The sequence below is a fragment of the Coffea arabica genome, chromosome 3c (genome assembly GCF_036785885.1).
Source record: "Coffea arabica cultivar ET-39 chromosome 3c, Coffea Arabica ET-39 HiFi, whole genome shotgun sequence".
In the NCBI taxonomy this organism is placed as follows: Eukaryota; Viridiplantae; Streptophyta; class Magnoliopsida; order Gentianales; family Rubiaceae; genus Coffea; species Coffea arabica.
Window position 1 is genome coordinate 39,898,643 of NC_092314.1, and position 6,127 is coordinate 39,904,769.

Genomic DNA, 6,127 nt, shown 5'->3' on the forward strand with positions numbered 1-6,127 from the left:
ATTCAATCATAATAAACTGTCATCAGCTTTTATTTATTTATTTATTTTTATTTTTACTTGAGCTGTTTAGCTACCTCCATTCTTATGAAAATCCCCCCAAACTTTGAATTTAAGAGAAAATGAATTTCCCCAGTTCCTACGGATTCAACCCTACTTACTACTGTATACAAAATCTATATATTATTTGAATAAATATTTATTATTATACAGACTCGACACTTGTTAACTATCCCTCCTTAAATGTTGATTTTGACTGTCCAATTGTGGGGCTCGATTGTGGGCCTCATGAGAGGAGGGTATTTCATTAAAAAAAATTTAACTACTATAGATTTAAACCACTCATAATTGCATTCAACAGCTATAGATTTAAATGCAACCATTTTAGGTGATTGTCATAAATACATGCAACCACTCATAGAGTTTATTTCCACAATAACCTCATTCTTTAAAACTATTCCCAAACTAATGCACTTTCAAAATATATTCCCTTGTTAACTTACTTGTTGCCATGTGGACTTTGAGTATGGAAAGTATTCACATTTCCATCTTATATTAAGAGATACAATCCACATCAATAGATTTTTAATAACCTTTCAATAGTTCAAATTTTGCTACTTATGTACAATCTTAAAGATAAATAAAAATATTTCTCTATCTATTATTGAGTTAATTAGTATTTCTCAAATTAGATTGGCTCACATAGCGTGTTAATTTTGATACTAACACTGATCTAGTTATATTTTCTCTCTCCTATTTTTTTCGAATGTATTCTCTTTTGATAAGTCAAAAAATGCAAGAGAATTTTTTTCAAATTTTCTTTACTCTTATAGTGGAATTTTTATAGTTCATGTAAACTATGATTATTATGTATCTTGAAATGTTTACTCGTACTCATAATTATTAAACCCGGCCCGGAGAGGAACTCGGTGAAAGAGGTGGGTCAACGGGTTACTGGGTCAACGGGTGGGTGAGTGGTCCAATCGGTGGGTCACTACATATATTTAAATATTATGTTTTATAATTTTTGATATGGTTAAAATTATAATAAACTATGTTATAGTAAATACTCAGTTAGTCCAATTTATTATAGAATCATTAATTCTTATAAGAATTAACAAAACCTAAATTTAATTAGTAATCCACCACACTTCAAGTATAAAATTTTATCTAAGTTTAATTATCTAGTTTATTTTTGAATTTTAAGCACAAAAGGTTATTAAGAATAATATTTGTTTTTAAAATGAATTGTGTAATATGTTATTTTTTAAATCCATTTCATAATTTATAAAATTTAGAGAATAATAAAATTTTTTTAAAAGATTCCCAACAAATATTGTTTTGAAGAAATAAAATAAGAATAAAAATCTAATATATAATATAGAAGGAGTGAATAAGTATCAAGTGAGCTGCAACGGATTTGGTGCACAAACGATCCAATTACAAACCCAGCCCGGTTTCATGGTCGGTTCACCGGATTGACCGGTTGAACCGCCGGGCCGGGCCGGATTTAATAACTATGCTCGTGCTTCAAACAATTTGAGTTTTTGTAAACTTCTTAAAATTTACAAAGTTAGGGACTACCATATTTATAATTGCAAGTAACAAGAAAAAAAAGAAAGGAACTTGTGATATAATAATCAAGAACAAAGCTAGGGAGGAATAATGGCATAAAAAAAAAAGTTCTTCGACACAATCATTGCAATTTGGAGGGTGATCAACAATTTTAAAACACTAATTATGGATCCACTTTCCTTTTTTAATTTGATTACAGAATGTCCTTAAGGCACTAAATAAAAAAAAACTGTGTAATATATAAACAAAAGATTTATAAGTTATTTTTTTCCTTTGATGGGGAGTCTACATGGCAATAACTAGATTAATAAGGGAATAAAAACTAAAAGAGCATTACCTTGGGATTATTTTTTGAAAAGTAGATTATTTTAGCCAAAAACTCCCACTCATAAGTCCACGATGTGACAATCACCTAAAAAAATGGTATTTACAAACAAATTTATGAGTGTGACAATCACCTAATATAGTTTGGATGTAGTTACGAGTGATTGTCCACCATTTTCATCGTACGGAATTAATTAATGCATGGAATAATTTTTCATCTACTTCAAAAAATTGATGATAAGCTTGTGCTGAGCCTACACACACTTGGCCACTTCTTCACCACGTGGTTCCTGTGTTTTTTTGTTCGGGTTATAAATTCTGGTCCACAATGATAAATCAAGTGTTGTCTTTGAAATGGGATTTACAAGCATGTTTTGACTGGTAACCATTTTTGTCTTACAACCTACAAGCTAAAACCAACATGATTTTACTAGGTGGAAGAGTATCTTCCCGGTGTGGACCTCTATGGCTGCACAAAGTGCTCATCTCGCAGTTGCCAGCTAAAATGTACATATACTTGTAGGTGTCAAACATCTGATGATATAGATGAATGACTTTTGACAAAAAAAAAAAAAAAAAAATCATGGGTATGATTGTACTTCCAATGTTTTCAATCTCTTTTTGCTGCCAGTGTATTCTTTTCACTCTGCCTCATGAGGTTGCGTTTTCCAGAGGCTTTTTTGAAAGACATCATCATCTTTTTCTTAATGAATTATGTTTAGTCCTTTAGTACCATCATAGCATTTTTAACATGCATATGATTCTTGTGAATGTTCTGTTTTTTTACTACTCATATGCTCGTACTAATTTTCTACTTAGTTTCAGTTAGCATGTAGACTTGTTATTAATCTGTATTTTTTGGTTAGATCCTTTATTCCCCTATCGCTTTTTACTACCAAGCTGATGATATCATGTATAGGAAGCTGCATTTTCTTGGTGTTTTTTTAGCATGTTTATTTTCTTGTGCTCAAGGTCTTTTGCTTTTTCACTTGTATTGTTGTTTGTCTGTAACTTTTTAAAAATTCTTGCTTTTCCACCATATTTTTTAAGCAGGTTCTTCTTCTGGTCTTGCTTCCTGTTCATACCGGTCACAAAATCTAGGTTTAAGCTTACTGGTATCTCTTTAATTATGTTTTCTACTACTTTTTAACAATATGCATATTTGTACTTTTATTTAGCCTTAGTTTTTAAACTGTAGCCATATTCAGCTTTTATTTTCCCAATTACTATTTTACTGCCTTGATGTGTCGTGCCTTGTGCTTTTGCTTTCGCAATTAATTAGGTATTCATTAGTTCTGTTGTTTCTATATGCTTTTAGGTGTTTGATTGCCTTTAGTACATAACCTTGCACGATTTTATGTATTAATCCTGCGCGATTTGGTAGGATGAGCCTGTCTAAATTTAATGCTCGTGATTTTGATGCGATAAGTGAAAAAAAACAAAGAAACAATGTAATTAGAAGCTAAGAGAACAATACGCTGCATTATCTTCTCAAGAACAAGAAATTCGTCTGGCTAAACAAAGGGAGGCATACCAAAGAAGAAGAATAAATAAATTCTTGAGCCTTCCTGCTCCTCAACGACTCAAACAAGCTCAAAAAAATGGTTCTTTCGGACTCTCGGCCTCTTCTTATTCATGAGCATCAAGAGCTTGAAGAAGAGCAAGAGCCCCAAGCGAAAAAAGACAAAGGAAAAAAAAAAATGCACAAATCTGAGGTTGACGCCCTTGCATCGCAGCTTCAAGAAGCTGCAACTTCTACTGCTTCTGGTCAATTGGTTACTCTGAACCCCAATGACCAAACTATAAAAGGTCCAACACTGATTTCACATTAAGATCAGCATCGCCTGCTCCTCCTTCTCATACTAATGAAAAAGGGAAGGCGAAGGGCCAGGTTACTATTTTCTCAACTTGTGCAAAAGGTTAAAAGAGGATTATTCTTTCTTTTAGTATATTACCATTCAAATTTTCGTCGCGTCTTCTTGTCTTTAACCAGGTTCCTCCTCAAAGAGAATACCTAAGCATATATACATGGTGTAGGGATTCTAATTCCACTAACCATTCTTCAGGTTTGCCAGCTCTTTTAAACAGTAGTCTTTGATATTCCTCTCATTCTTTTTATTAACATGTAAACACTGAATAGTACCTGTTTACCGATTAATTTTTTCGTGCCTTAGATCAACGACGCAATTGTGCAGGAAACATAAGCTAAAAAAGCCAAGCATTCAACTGTAAACATAAGCCAATGTTATATTATCAATAAAAAAAAAACTAACAAAAAATAAATGATGATAGCTTATAGGTCGTAAAAGTATGAATGAAACAACTAAAATTACTAAATCAGTACAAAAACAAAAATAGTATTTATCAACAGTATATTTGTACTCTCAAGAAAAATTACAAAAATCTCAAGGAACATATACCCGGTGCCCACGCATCGCGCGGGAAAAATCCCTAGTAATTAAATTCATTAAACATGATAAAACAAATCAGGAACCGTGTTGACAAAGCTTGTGAACCACCAACTACCCTTGCATCCAGAAATTATTTGGAATGTTTTTTGTGGCCATACAAGTGAAATCATTGCCGCCTACCCGTGCTCCAACAAGTGAAATTATTGCTACCACGTGCCCTTATATTCAACCATCTTATCTGGAAATCTTATCCGGAACATGATTTTTGTGATCATGCAAGTGAAATTGGCGCCCTCTATTGAGATATCCCACATCCAAGAAGAAAGAAATGAAATATAAGTTCCAATTTGTTGACTTATTTATAATTTTGAGTTAACTATTTTGAACCGAGACTTCAACTCCAAAAGTTATTAGGAGTTCTATAAAATTAGAGGAGTGAGATATCCCACTATTATAATTTTGATTTGAAATGAAATATGAGCTTTGGCACGTTGGATTACTAATAATTTTGATTTAATCATTTTAAACCTATATTTTTAAAATCAAAAACTTATTGGGACAGTCCAATGGACCCGGGGTGATACATCTACCCCTTCATTCAGCACTATATATATACGCATGTGTGCAAAAGTTTATGCACTTAGAATCTCACAGCAAATGGCTTTTAATCAGTCTTTCTTCCTTGTTCTTGTGCTCCTTGCATCTAGTTAGTCTCTCATACTGATATTATTTTATCATTTACGTACAATCATAATTAACACAATAGTTCCTCTCTCTCTCTCTTCCCCCCCTCCCCCCCCCCCCCCCCCCCTTTAGCATATTTCATATAGTAATCAAATTATTTCGTTTCAGGTAATATGAAAGCAATGAAATAGTATCATGCAAAAGTGTGTGTATGTACAATCATAACTAACACAATAGTCTTTCTTTGTCTTTCTATTTTTTTTTAGCATATTTCATATAGTGTTCAAATTATTTCGTTTCAAGTAATATGAAAGGAAGGAAATAGTATCATACACCCGCACGCGCGCATACACACATATAATAAGAGCATTTTTTGTCCAATACTAGCTAAATGTACTACTAAGATTTTTTTTCCCCAATTTCTTTTGCAGGTGTGGTGTTAGGAAAAGTTGAAGCTGCAGAAGCTACAGAAACCACCAATGCCGTCAAAACTGCATCAAGAAAAATGCTGCCAATTGGAGGACAGATTATAAAAATGCTTGGGGTTAGAAAAGATACCTGTATAGGTCTTTTGGAATCCTGCAAGGACGATCCATATGGCTGTTGTCCTGGCTGTGTCTGTTTGTGGCCTGGGGACTTGTGTCGTGGTGACTGCTGAATCATGCTGAAGCTCCAAGCTAAAATGCTGCTAGCATCTAAATGAACAATTAGCAAATTGTTCTTGCTGTAACATAAATAAATGGAAGCGTGGTTCTAGTGTAAAATATGTTATCTCCTGCTATTGAATAAATTATGATAAATGGATTTTCAGTAGGAAATCCATTGGTGTATGGACTTTTCATGGTAATGAATTTTGAGTTAAAACTCCTTGCAGTTTAGAATTTTTTTGCATATGTCCGTGTATTTTGTCTCATAAAATGGTGAAATGCAAAATGCCTTCATGAACTATATATTCGGTTACAATTTCCCCCCTAAATTGTTGTTAAAGGCACTTCGCTCCCTCCCTCTCCCCCCTCTTGATATATTTGGACAAATCTATCCCTTCTATCTTAAGCATTCTTGCTTTTCGTTAAAAAATTATAATGTCTTCTGCTACATGATTCTTTGTGCTAACAAATAATATTAAAACCCTTGAT

At 33.1% G+C, this 6,127-nt stretch overlaps 1 long non-coding RNA gene across 1 annotated transcript; it reads left to right on the top strand.

Annotated features, from left to right (window-relative positions):
- The first annotated feature begins 4,916 nt into the window (after positions 1-4,916).
- On the top strand, positions 4,917-5,858 carry LOC113735065 (uncharacterized). Its single transcript, XR_011841959.1, has 2 exons — positions 4,917-5,013; positions 5,423-5,858. It is a non-coding gene; the product is annotated as an uncharacterized lncRNA (long non-coding RNA).
- Positions 5,859-6,127: the final 269 nt, after the last annotated feature.